Source organism: Chelon labrosus (genome assembly GCF_963514085.1).
Source record: "Chelon labrosus genome assembly, chromosome: 19".
NCBI classification, from domain to species: Eukaryota; Metazoa; Chordata; class Actinopteri; order Mugiliformes; family Mugilidae; genus Chelon; species Chelon labrosus.
Window position 1 is genome coordinate 3,010,195 of NC_140352.1, and position 15,158 is coordinate 3,025,352.

The following is a 15,158-nucleotide window of genomic DNA, read 5'->3' on the forward strand; positions in this document are numbered from 1 at the left end:
AAGGTTGGACCCTTTGTCCTTTGAAGGCTACTAACATTTAGTGGTTGAGGGTCAGCAGAGGTGTTCTAGCACCCCTCCCATCATCACTGCATCACCATCATACTGCAGCATACCTTTATCTCTTGGACATTTTTTCCTCCTCTTTCTTTCTCTTTCTTTCTAAACTGGGCACCTGATGGCTTAGACCTCTTCTTATTCATTGTGGAGAATCACTACATTACCTATGAGTCAAGAGTCAGGGCTAAACCAGTTCATCATGATTGTGTACAGAGCTGCAGTAGCTCGCCTGTTTCAAGGATTGATGTTAAGTGTTCAGAGATGCTCTTCAGCGTACCAAGTGGTTGTTGGAGTTACTCTAGCCTTTCTATCAGCTCCAACCAGTGTGGCCATTCACCTCTGACCTCAGCAAGATGTCCAGCTCTGCTCATCTGTCCAGCAAGATGAGCAGTGTCTAAATTACTGTATTGCCTGTATTGTGACATTCAAAGTCACAATTTAAAAAACATATTTTGGAAGTCAAGATATGGTAGGACTCTTTATTTATTTATCTCCCTTTTATAGACCATATACTGTATCTCGAAAGAGAAAAACCTTAGGCCCACAAATCTTATTGATTTTCAGTACAGAAAATGCACGCACAAAATCATCATGTAGACCAGCGTTGGTCTCGACAGCCATTTGTGATTTAGTCTCAGTCTCCAGACAAAAATGTTTATTAGTCTTAGTCACATTTTAGTAATTTTTATCCTTCAGTTTTAGTCAATGAAAAGTCATTGCATTGTTGTCAGCTTTCAATTGTTACATTCAGTCAAACTGCAACTAACAACATTAATTCGTGCAGCTATTTCATACGTCGTCACTTCAGTGTGTGCAATAAACAGACATAGCACGTAAAAATCGCAAAATAAACTGTGCAGACACTTCTAGCAACTCTGCATTTAGATGGCACGGTAGGGATGAAATGCTTCGGTGGTATGCAAACCCTTTAAAAACCTCGCTTTTATCAAGGCTTCCATCAGGTAATTTATTTTTTTAATAAAATAACTGGTGATAACTACAACAGTGTTACCAAACATTGTGAGAACATAAAGTATTTGTTTGGTACTACATTATGAGGTCGGTGCTGCATGGGGAAATGACAAAACTAATGTAATAGTGTAATACCATCGTGTAGGGCAGTAATGTGTCTTTGGGATGTAGGAAGATTGTTAGTATTACTTGGTGTTGATAAAGGCAGTTAGTTTTAATTAAGTCTAATCAGATTTTGGAAAAGAAACTCTTCTTTGGTGACTGAAGCTCTTAATGGCAGGTTTTAAGCTAGCTACAACTTCTCCTGTTTCCAGTCTAAATGCTAAGCTAATTTGTAATGTTACCCAATATGTTTTTTCAGAATTTATGTCATGTAAATAATGTTGCAACCCCCATTTTTCATATTAAATGCGGTTCAGAGTTTCAAATACTGTAGTAAATGTATGTAAAGGTACACAGTGGAGTCACAGAATTAAACACGAGACATAAAACAACTCTCTTCTAAAAAAAAAAGCTTTTAAGTGTACATCTGTCTTACTGTGGTGTTTTCTTGTTTTAGTCAAAGTTTTCCCTGAACAACTACAACTGCCTAACATAGTATATAATAACAATGTGTCAGACAAGGCATCACCGGTGTTTAAATGGTTGCAGACATGATTACAGAAGAGGTGAAAAATACATTTTCTCTCCATCTTTCAGTTATACTGACATATTGATTCATTCTAACAAATATACAACACTTAGGTATCAAACCATATACCTGTGTTGTCAGATAATGACCTAAGCAAAATGACATTTTCTTTCTTCTTGGGATCTGATACTTACCATAGAAGAGAGTACAAAGTATAACTCAGTCAATCAGTAACAACATCTTACTCAAACTGCCATCACACTGTATATTCTGGCCAAGTTCATTTCATGGCATCTTGATTAGTCAGTTCTATGGAACCACACCCAACTCCTCCACCAGTCACTTGCACGTACACAATAATTTATTACAAGGCGTTATATTCAGAGATAAAAAGGCCACAGGGAATTGAAACCTTAAAAGGTTTTAAAACCAAATTCTAAAATGTGAGCACACACGTGAAAATAGTCCATTTATAACAGGCGAGTAAGAGAGTCCGTTGCGACAGCCAGACCGGGTTCCATGGCGGCTCAGAGGTGGTGACGGAGGTTTGCGGCCGCGCCAGGTCAATTTAGCTGATAAGTATTAAACTTCCCTGGAAAAGAAGCTAACAGGCTTCATGACACCAAAGTCCTGCTGGAGCCAGACCACCCACACGTTATTTGCAATTCATCTTGATTGTGTACAGAGCTGCAGTAGCTCGCCTGTTTCAGGGATTGATGTTAAGTGTTCAGAGATGCTCTTCAGCGTACCAAGTGGTTGTTTGAGTTACTCTAGCCTTTCTATCAGCTCCAACCAGTGTGGCCATTCACCTCTGACCACAGCAAGATGTCCAGCTCTGCTCATCTGTCCAGCAAGATGAGCAGTGTCTAAATTACTGTATTGCCTGTATTGTGACATTCAAAGTCACAATTTAAAAAACCTATTTTGGAAGTCAAGATATGGTAGGACTCTTTATTTATTTATCTCCCTTTTATAGACCATATACTGTATCTGGAAAGAGGAAAAACCTTAGGCCCACAAATCTTATTGATTTTCAGTACAGAAAATGCACGCACAAAATCATCATGTAGACCAGCGTTGGTTTCGACAGCCATTTGTGATTTAGTCTCAGTCTCCAGACAAAAATGTTTATTAGTCTTAGTCACATTTTAGTAATTTTTATCCTTCAGTTTTAGTCAATGAAAAGTCATTGCATTGTTGTCAGCTTTCAGTTGTTACATTCAGTCAAACTGCAACTAACAACATTAATTTGTGCAGCTATTTCATACGTCGTCACTTCAGTGTGTGCAATAAACAGACATAGCACGTAAAAATCGCAAAATAAACTGTGCAGACACTTCTAGCAACTCTGCATTTAGATGGCACGGTAGGGATGAAGTGCTTCGGTGGTATGCAAACCCTTTAAAAACCTCGCTTTTATCAAGGCTTCCATCAGGTAATTTTTTTTAAATAAAATAACTGGTGATAACTACAACAGTGTTACCAAACATTGTGAGAACTTTAAGTATTTGTTTGGTAGTACATTATGAGGTCGGTGCTGCATGGGGAAATGACAAAACTAATGTAATAGTGTAATACCATCGTGTAGGGCAGTAATGTGTCTTTGGGATGTAGGAAGATTGTTAGTATTACTTGGTGTTGATAAAGGCAGTTAGTTTTAATTAAGTCTAATCAGATTTTGGAAAAGAAACTCTTCTTTGGTGACTGAAGCTTTTAATGGCAGGTTTTAAGCTAGCTACAACTTCTCCTGTTTCCAGTCTAAATGCTAAGCTAATTTGTAATGTTACCCAATATGTTTTTTCAGAATTTATGTCATGTAAATAATGTTGCAACCCCCATTTTTCATATTAAATGCAGTTCAGAGTTTCAAATACTGTAGTAAATGTATGTAAAGGTACACAGTGGAGTCACAGAATTAAACACGAGACATAAAACAACTCTCTTCTAAAAAAAAAAGCTTTTAAGTGTACATCTGTCTTACTGTGGTGTTTTCTTGTTTTAGTCAAAGTTTTCCCTGAACAACTACAACTGCCTAACATAGTATATAATAACAATGTGTCAGACAAGGCATCACCGGTGTTTAAATGGTTGCAGACATCATTACAGAAGAGGTGAAAAATACATTTTCTCTCCATCTTTCAGTTATACTGACATCTTGATTCATTCTAACAAATGTACAACACTTAGGTATCAAACCATATACCTGTGTTGTCAGATAATGACCTAAACAAAATGACATTTTCTTTCTTCTTGGGATCTGATACTTACCATAGAAGAGAGTACAAAGTATAACTCAGTCAATCAGTAACAACGTCTTACTCAAACTGCTATCACACTGTATATTCTGACCAAGTTCATTTCATGGCATCTTGATTAGTCAGTTCTATGGAACCACACCCAACTCCTCCAACAGTCACTTGCACGTACACAATACTTTATTACAAGGCGTTATATTCAGAGATAAAAAGGCCACAGGGAATTGAAACCTTAAAAGGTTTTAAAACCAAATTCTAAAATGTGAGCACACACGTGAAAATAGTCCATTTATAACAGGCGAGTAAGAGAGTCCGTTGCGACAGCCAGACCGGGTTCCATGGCGGCTCAGAGGTGGTAACAGAGGTTTGCGGCCGCGCCAGGTGCTGCACGTGCCTCAGCTGCTATTTGCAGTGAGCGTCTGGGAGTCACCTGGAAATAAAAACACGCGGCCAATACGGGTGTCCACAAAACACGCGAGTTATGGTTGCTGCCGCTGCACAAACACACACCAGAGTGTTACTAAAGCCCAAAGGGAGATACTTACTCGCCAGGCAGAGCGCTATGCTCTGCCACTGCGAGTAGGTCACGTTGCAACTCTCTGGGTTTTTCTTTCTTTCAGTCGGCGCTCACACCATCTTGTCTTGTTTTCAGCCCACTTGGTGTCTTCCATTCTCTTGGTGGAACCTCCCAGGTGTGACTACTCAACGATAAAATGGTGTGTCAATAAATAAAACAACTAAAAGCACAACCCAAATAAAAGCATCCACTGATAAAACTCAATAAAATATAAAACCCAAGTAAAAAAATACAATCATACTAAAACCGTCCTCCTTCAAGAAAATCTGCAAGTCCAGTTGCATTTCTTTAAGTGTTTTAAATAAATGTGAAGAAAATAACATATTAGGAAGCTCAATCTTGCAATCAACTGTGTTGTCATCTGTATGATTCCTTCCCTGCCTAAAAATTATTTGTGTTTGTTCAGAATGAGACAAGGTTCTTCAGATAAAATGAACAATGTCTTAATCCACCAAATGGGGCTTGTCCGGTGCATTCATATATTTCGGCAATTCATTTAAAAATCAGGGGGAAAATAGATTTTTGTTTTCATAAATATAATATTTGTGGGTTGTGAGTTTTCCTCATTTGAATGGATGTCATGTACCATAGAAAGGATATGTTTTATTTTTGTTTTTAAACATCAAAATAACAAAAATTGTGTCAGGGTCCAAAAACACATGGACCTCACAGTGTATGTGTCAGTAGAAAAAACCTCTACAACATGTGACAGACAAAACCTTTTGTTCATGTAGCGCCTATCATCACATGATCACAAAGCTTAAGCTTCCTTTCTGGAACTTTCTGTTTTTAGCAAAGCAATATTCCTTTGCACTATAAAGCACTTAAGCATAATCACTGCAACAAGGTCGTGTGAAAAAGCAATAAAGACTCTCGCTGCATATCTTCAGTTTGTTTTAGTTTCAAGATGATGACGTCTCAATAACTTATGTAAGAATGAATGTGCTACACTGCACCTTTAACTTTTTGTTAGTAGTAGAAAATGATTAACCCCTTGACGCCTGATTTGATTTGCAATTATATTAAAAAAAATTAGGGCGGCACAGTGGAGAGGTGGTTAGCACTGATGCCTCACAGCAAGAAGGTCCCGTGTTCAAATCCATGGGCCGGCAGGGCCTTTCTGTGTGGAATTTGCATGTTCTCCCCTTTCTGTGTGGAATTTGCATGTTCCCCCCGTGTCTGCGGGGAGAACATATAAAGTATATATAACTATAACATTTAGAAAATATTCCATAATTGGTTGCCCTAAATATATTATATACATTTTTTTTCTCTCCAATCATACAACCAACTGACCTGATGCACTTATTCACCTCTAGTACTCGTCACACCCTCCCCTCAGCAACCTGGTACCAAAGGAAGCAATTTAAGAGGAAAGAAAAAAAAAAATCAGGGACATAGGGAAATAAACATGCATCAGCAAGGTAATTAAACATCGGAAGAACTGGTGACGAGGTGCTCTTGACAACGCATCCGCCACGTTGTCAGAGCCCTTAATGTACCGAATGTCTAACCAGTATGATTGTGACCAATGGATTAATCTGATTCGGACACTTGAGAGAGTTGAGAAAAGTCAGAGGATTGTGGTTGGTGTAGACCACCACAGGCACAACACCAGACCCCACATACACATCAAAATGTGTCAAAGCCTACGCCAAGGCTAGTGCTTCTTTCTTGATGGTCAATTTAGCTGATAAGTATTAAACTTCCCTGGAAAAGAACAGGCTTCATGACACCAAAGTCCTGCTGGAGCCAGACCACCCACGCATTATTTGCAGAAGGAGGTTGCTCCCCATCAGCAGTTAACACACCCATCTCACTTAAATTAGCCTCCAAAATGCCTTTTACAGTGTCCTTTAACCTTTTATCAGATAAGTCAATCGCATAGTGGTCCGCAATCTTTAACTACTGTTCTTTTGTGCACCTATCCAAAAACTCTGCAGTTGGAGCCCTAACAAATTCAGCCAATTCAGACATGGTACACAAGAGAAAAAACCCAGAGTTACTTCTCTCCAACAAGACAAAGTGAGTGAGAGCCAGGTGAACACACATCAAGGTGTGCCCATCAAGACCGCAAACAGAGCACACGAACCCTTCTAACCTTTACAAATGTCTGTATCTCCACAATGACACAGTGTGTAAAACCAGCTCAGCTACTCAAAGCTTTCACTTCTACACACATAAAACAATGTACTTACATCACTTCATTCATAAGAGTCACGGAACAATTGCGCAACGCGGTTAAACGAAGGTCAAACAAAAGAACTCATAAGAAATGAGATTTGAGTGTGAGGATCAGTGCATTTATTAATGGATGCATGATAGTGTATGTGTACTGTTGAAAGGTGCTAACATAAAACAAACAGGCCGAAGCAACATAACAAAAAGCCATGGTGGAGGAATCAAGGTTGAAGATCTGAGAGAGAGCGAGGATCGTGATTGCCAGATCTCATAAGCTCAGGGAGACTGGCCAGGTGCTCCCAGTTGCCCAAAATGAGACCCGCCCACTGAGGTACCTGCAGAAACAGACAAGACAAGACAAGGGGAAAACACAAAACAGGGCCTAGTGGCTGGTGGCCGTCACAGAATGGTTGTCTGCCTCTCTGTGTTAGCCCTGCGATAGACTGGTGTCCTGCCAAGTTTTTATTTGACAAGTACAGCAGTATATAAAACGATACAGTCTACTGCTATGTGCATATCACATTTCCATTTAGCCTTAGTTCTTTAATTTCCTCAATAGAACACGAAGAAATTATGAGGCCATTTATTGTCGTGCACTAAGAGGAAGCCAGGACCCACTACACCAGCGTAGGGTCTGACAATGAGTCCAAGGACTTCACCCCGAGGCTTACATGTATCCAGGTGCTGTTGTCCTTAATAATCCACTCGACTTCCAGGTAATGTAACCAAAAAAGAAAAACTTTTGTTCTACAAGTGTCACTCAATTATCCACAAAATTGGCTTTCTCAATCAAAAATACAGGACAGGACACAATAAAAAACGTGTGTCTCCACTGCTAGTCTGTGGTTCTAAACTCAGGTAAACAACACCACTTGAGCCAAAGTGCGAGGCTCCTGCCTCTTAAAGCTACAGTACCCCAGTATTAAACTTACTAATAAATGACAGACAAATATTTAAAGTTCAAATCCAAAAGTTACAGTAAATGTCTATTTATATAACATAAGGAGATAAGGATAAATGAGAATATTAGCAATACACTGTAGTAATAAGTGATAAGCTGTGAAAAGAGTTAAACCTCAGATGACTTTAAGATGCCAACAATCCCAAGTTTAGGGAAAAACAACTGCATCTATGAACACAAATTATTTAAACATTCCTGAGGATTTGCCAAGACGATCCATTAAAGAGAAACAGATCCAAATTAAAAGAATGACACTAATTTATGTTCAGTTTTATGATAAAGTAGAATGATTTTATGGGTTTATAGGCTGTGCCCAGCCCTTACCTAAAGATAAAAAAGGAAGTAAGGAAGCAAGTCCATCTGTTCAGGATGGTTTTCATGTGTTAATTATTGTAGCAGCTTGAAATTTAAAGACTGACCAACCGTTCTTTTATGTTTTTATTTTTTAATCATGATACTTAGCGACGAGGCAGCGTATGAACTTATCTATGTCGCCAACACTGAGGTTGAGACAGTGAATTCTTAGACCTGACACATTGAGTGTGGTACGATCAGGGAAGTAGAAGAAACTGGAACTTTTTGAGAACAATACTTTAAACAGATCTAAAATATCTAAATGAAGAAAAGGTGAAGGTAATTAAGTGTAGTTTCATGTTGCTTTCCTTTTTATATGAACAAATAAGATGAAGAAACAAAGTAAGGTCTTCCACATCAATAAGTCCCACTAATGAACGCCCAAAACTAAAACCAGTTCCTGCATCTGTCTAATAAAGGTTGTATAAATCTCATGCTGTGTTTTTAAGCATGTAAAGCATTAACCAGACCAGAGACCAAACCTTTCTTGAGTGGAATGTGACTTCCCAAAGAAAGATAGGACATCAACGGGGTCAGAGGTAAGGTCAGACTTTCAGCATCAAACTCAAACGGTCAAACACTTTTATTTGTTCGTTAGTGCACTAAAACTATCCAGACAGGAAGAAGAAACAGCTGAAAGGCAAAGCTTGTGTCTTTGTTGTTGAGTCAACTTTTAAATTATGCACATAATCGTGAGTCTGAACTTTGAGTTTGTTTAAATCAAAACCAGGAAGTATTAATGGAAGAATACTCTCATTTTCTGGAATTATCCCTGCATTATAAATCACTGCAATAATCTTTCTGTTATTTAAAAGCATTTTAAATGTCAGCTTATTATTCCAATTTGTATGTGCACACAGCTCAATACAAACTGGAATAACCGGAAATTCGATAAAAGATGCTGAAATCAAAAGACGAGGATATTTCTCTCAGTTGTAAAGTTTACGTGATGAGGGAGTTTTTGATCGTCTGCTCCTCTTATCATCAACATTAAATAATTTGTACGTGTAGGATTTAATAAAATCAGGATACTTCCCAATAATTGTAACAACTATCCAAAGGACAGAACAGAATATGAAGTTTTGAGCCATTTTCAGTAAATGGAAGCACAAAACTTCAGCAAAAGCGCTGAACAAACTTGGAGGAGGAGAGTGTCATGCACTGATGGTTTTAATCATTAGCCACTCCTTCTAGTGTGGTACGGTGCACTAAGTTATGTTTACCACCCAGAAAAGTGCCACTTACAGTACCTCAGAAAAGCACCTTACATTCTTAACCCAAATTAGTTGACGTTACTCGCACATCGCGTGGAAACCCGTTGCCCTATACCACTTTAGTTTTTACACAAGCTGAAACTAAATATGTTAAGTAGTATTAACATAGAATCTTGAGTTTAGAATTTATATTTATTAGTAGTGTGTACTCAAAATCATTAGATAAAACTAGCTATTATGACCTGGTTTTGCTGCTCATCATTTATTACAATTACTGTATTTTCCTTTAAATATTTGAATATGATATAAAACATTGTTTCAATTAAATTGGATGGAAAAAAAGAAACACCTCTAAATCAAAATAGCAAAAGACAGCCAATCTTGTTATGACAAACTTAACAGGTATGTGTTTGTGTGTGTTGTCCGTGTCTGTGTTGTGTGTGTGTGTTGTGTGTGCTGGTGTTGTCCATGTCTGTGTTGTGTGTAGGGTGTTGGTAACTGGTGTGGCAAAAAAAACCCCAAGAAAACCCAGCTTTCGTTTTCCGTTTTCAAAGTCTGTAGCTTCAGGCTTTAGGTCAGTGAGGCCTAACGAGAGCAATACCTGTTGGATGAACTGAAATGTGAGCTTCATAGTCTTGGGGTAGTTAAGATGGAGTGCATACGTGAGTCCAAACAAAATGCACATTGCTTTTGGCAGATCTTGAATGTTGTCCATCACGACTTATCCCTCAGTGATGATTTTCAACGAGGCTGGACTGAGATGCTGGGAAGATGTGAGCACAGCACCTTCACGCTCATTGAGAAGTATCTCAATGTCAAGGTCACGAAAAGAATCATCATCATCAGATGCCTTAGTAAAGAATAACAGAAGAGCACAAGCATTACATTAGATTTCTCATTTAAAAAACAACTTTAATCAATATAAGAGTGGTACATGGTGAAAAATAAATAATGGTGAAAATTATGAGTGTCAGGTTCAACCAGCCTAAGACATACAAAATCTTATACACAAAGTTAATGCCTGGTTCAATTAACCTGAAACATTCAGAACACCACAAAGAAGAAGAGAAAGACAAGAGTGCTAAATTTCTTACTCGCGAGGAGAACGGACAGAGACACGCTGTTACAATCTCATGCCCGCTCTGAAGCGTGTTCAGCCGTCTCCTCTCTTTTTATTTCCTTAGGGTGGTCCCTAGTTACAGAAGAAGAGTTGCAGCACTACAGGAAAGGGGGGACACACAGCTGCAACTTCTCAGTCTATATGTCTAGTATCTTTGTCTGCACACGTTGCTCTATCCTTGACCTCGGAACGGCTCGTTCCGTCTCCATCAGCTCTGTGGTCAGGGCTCAGCTCCTCTCCCGCACATCTGACTCCTTGATGATTCCTCAGCCGTTGCACCGTCTTACTTTTGCTTTCCTGAGGAAACAACTCTTACACAAACAAGCTGCTCACACACACATACTAAAATAGGTCAGTGATAGTATTTAAGTAATAGAGTGAATATGGGATAACTTATATACGTTTATTCCAACATTTCCCTCCTGTTTATCACATATTCACTCAAATTCTCATATCACTTTTAAATCAGCCACTTCTAGTTAGATTTTCAGCTGCAAGACCATTTTTATGAGCACAAACACGTTTACACTCAAAGGTACTTTGTTGACATCTTAGTTATAATCACCCGGATCAGGAAACGAGTCGGGCAGATCACACTCAATTTCTCTGTCATTGTCATTATCCTCGTCATCGTCATGGCCATCACCGCCAAGTAAAGGATACATCTGTTCCACTCGGTGTTCCATGGGTGAGATAGCTGTAGTGATGAGACGGTTAAGCAAGGCACGCAGACAAGGTATACAACAACACCCACACAAGGTTGGAATTGCGGCAAAAACCGCCATAGAGATCAAAATAGAGGACACTAGGGCTCTATACTTCCCAAAGGCATCCATCCACGAGTCCCACATGGTGGTATCGACACCAGAGTGTTCTTTCATCTTGCTGTTGAGAGTTCGAAGCCCTTCTATGGCCTTAGTCAGGCTGCCATCAGCAGCGGTGTTATTGGGAATGAAAGTGCAGCACTGCTCACCAAACATTGCACAAACACCCCCCTTCTCGGCCAGTAGCATATCAAGGGCTATCCTATTTTGAAAAGCCATAAGGGAAGTTGCGGCCAACTGATCATGAACTGCTTCAAAACCACTTTGTGTCCAATTGCCTAATCTTTGAACGTTGTAGTGGATGTAATTGATCCTGTCTACGTTCTTGTTAGTTGTACACCACCCCTGGATTCATAACCATTTGGAAACAAGGAACTGCTTGTAAAATTAATGGTTAGTGTTACTCCGCTTGAGCTTCGTGTGAGAGTCAACCATGATTTTTGATGTTTTGCATAACTAGTAGTACCCCAGGTGGGCGTCCAGTGATTACCTTCATCAGCCACTCGTCGCCCATTGTGTCTGTTTTTGATCATTAGTAAGATACCAAGTATAATCTTTGTAGTCCTGGCCTTTTACACCTTGATTTGTCAAATTATCAAAAGGAACTGTGACCGTAGCACTAGAGTTAGAGGGCACACAGATTTGAATACTATGCTGATAGGATGTTGTTTGCTGACAGAGAGGCACGTTAGTTGAGCCCTTGGCACGTTTAGCGCAGCTTGTTACAGGCACCGTCTCATTTTGTTTTGACTTAGGTGGTTCCCACAGGTACCACATAAGTAGGAACATCAGTATCAGAAAGATAGTTGCCACCCAGCAACGGATGGCATCCTTTATCCATCTCGAGGTCATTTCGGTCAAATTTGTCTCCTCTACTTGGTTTGGTGTCTTGTAGAGGCTTCACTGACTTTCGGGTCTATCCAGCCTCTATACGTCTGGATCCACCCTATTATCAGACTTTGGCTCACCTCCCCTATCGGAGCTTTCAACCGAAATGACCTTCTTACAGTGTGTCAAATGAACCAACACTATATATTTTTTCAGGAATCCCATACCTAGGGATTATATCTTTACAAAGTGCCTTTGCCACCGTTAAGGCATCTGGATGCTTAGTCGGAAACAGTTCTATCCATTTTGAGAATGCATCTATTATGACTAAACAGTACTTTTTCCCTTCACTCTGATTTAATTCTAAAATCCATATGAATAACTTGAAATGGATATTGTGGCGTAGGAAACTTTCCTCTACGCGGTCTAAGGTTCCCCTGTGAATTGTGTCTAGCACACGTCAAACATGCTCTACAAAAATTTTTTTGAATAAGAGTTAAAACCATAGGTAGTGTAATATTGATGTACCTGTCCTACCATCCCTCCTGTTGAGACATGTGAAACACCATGGCTCAATATTGCTGCCCATTTGTATAGATTTTTTGGTAGGATAGGTTTGTTGTCTGGTCATACATAAATGTCATCTCGTAGTGTTGCTCCATGTTTTGTCCAAGTTTGTTTTTCAACTTCTGGGCTCTGATGTTGCATCTCTTTTAAGATTGTTTGGTCCAAGTCTGTGCTTTCCTCTACAGCTAACACGCTAATCTGGCCTGTTGCTGCTGCTTTTGCTGTTTCATCTGCAAATGCATTGCCCTGAGATATTATGTCTTTTCCGGACGTATGTGCTGCACATTTACATATGGATAACGTCTTTGGCAACTGTACTGCTTGCAGTAAGTTTGTTAAAAGTTCAGCATGTGTTACTGGTTTTCCCGTTGAGGTCACCATACCTCTATTTTTCCAATATTGTGCAAAAGTATGAACTGTGGCGTATGCATATTGACTGTCAGTATAAATTGTTGCTTCTTTATCTTTCATTAATTTACATGCTTCAGTCAATGCTACCAACTCTGCTGCTTGAGCTGAGTAATGTGATGGAAGCTGTCCTGCTTTTAGCACAGCTGTGGAAGTCACAACTGCATATCCTGTCAATGTCTTTCCCAGTTCATTCTTTTTAGAAGAACCATCTACAAATAACACTTCCCCTTTTTCTAATAGTTGATCCTTTAAATCTCTCCTACTTTTAGCTGTTTGCTCTGCCAACTCTTGACAGTTATGTTGCATGCCATCTTCAGGAAGAGGCATCAACGTGGCAGGATTAAGGGTAGTGCACCTCTCTATTGTAAGATGAGGTTGTGATAACAATGTAGACATGCATGATAAGTGTCTTGCCGGTGACAGAAATGTCATGTTAGTTTGTAGCAACAGAACAGAGACTGCATGTGGCACTTTCAGAACAAGAGGGTGGAACAAAACTACCGTAGCACTAGATTCTACGGCCATGGAAGCTGCTATCACAGCTCTTACACAGTGAGGTAATGCACATGCCACACTATCTAATTTGGATGAGAAGTATGCGATCGGTTTCATCTTATCCCCGTGTAGTTGTGCCAATACTGAGGTCATAAAATGACCTTTACAATCTACCATCTGAACAAAAGGTTTACTGTAGTCTGGTAGTGCTAACACTGAGCTGGACACCAAGACTTGTTTTATCTTACAAAATGCATCCTCAGCCTCTGTATTCCAGCATAGTGGAAATGTCATTTTTTAAGTCATCCTCATACATTAATTTGCTTAATGGTGCTGTTATTTCTGCATAGTTAGGTATTTGTTCTCTGCAGGTGGTCCTGCACGCACCAGTGTCACACAAAAAGGTAACAAATTTACCATTTACACATAATGTTACCTCTGGTTTTACTTTATCCATGGAGAGTAAATCTTGAAAGTTAAGTAAGATCTCTCCTGTATCATAATGTGTTTCTTTTTCTGGCTCTGCTTGGAAAACCTGTTCAGGTGATATTTGAGCTAGTCATGCTGATTGCTGTCCTTTTTCTGGGCATTCCCGAGCAAAATGTCCCTCCTTTCCACAACACCAACATCCTGATCCTAACTGCCTAAAACTGCCTCTCCTCGTTCCTCTCCCTCTCTGGCTTCGGTAGCCTTGACCTCGACCTCTAAAGCCTCCTCTGCCTCTCCCTCCTTGGTAATAAATCTCTCCTCCCTCTTCTTGGAAGAAAGTTTCCAAAGGTTTTTTGTTTTTCTTTTCTTTTACAACTTTCTCTGCATGGAGGGCATGACTAACATATTCCTCCAAAGTTCCTGTTGGTAGTCCTATGTAATACACCTTCCCTATTTTTGTTGACCATGTAAGCTTTTCTCCTGTTGATCTAGTCGCTCGCCGAGGAGTTTCCTCGTACTGAGGCGGCGACTCAGTTGGCACTTGGGGATACACTCTTTGTGTGCCAACTACCAATGCTGCAGCAGCTCCTTCATCCTCACTCTCCTCCTCCCTAAGGTTCCTATACCTCCCTGACACTGGCCCTGTCTCATCATCCTCCTTCCTGTGAAACAGCAGCTTTTTGGCTCTCTTTTCCTCAACATTCTCCTGTTCTGCTCTCTTATTTTTTCTCTCCCCCTCTTCTCTTTTTATCGCTATCTTCAGCCAATACCCTGCGTCTTCATAACCTTCTCGTTTCATTTGTTTTTCATTATTTTTAGTTTTTTCTTTTATTGCATCTTGTAGTGCTACTATTTTTTGTGTATTTAGCTGGCCTTTAAATCCATAATTTTTAATCCACTTGTTTAGGTGCCTAATTTTATCAGGATCCTGTTTTTCTACAAACTTCCAATCTTTACACTGCAGTTCTTCTTTAAAATCGATTTTGCTTGCCCCTTTTCCCATTTTAAGAACTTAGTCCAGTCCTGTCAACACCTAGGGTGTTCTAAGAACTGGGTTTTTGTCAGTAGGGTAGCGATTAAAAATACCTTTTGTGGTAACCCTCACTTCAACTCTTTCGAGTGGAGAGTTCTTGCCTTTGCATCCACAATAGGTTCGCTACTTATAGTCCTACTGTTTTGGTATGTGACAAAATACCAAGTGGTATTTTAATCACCACTCACGCTCACAATCACTCTCTTTTATCACGTGATTAAGCGTCCCTCCTACAGGGCTTTTTAGGGT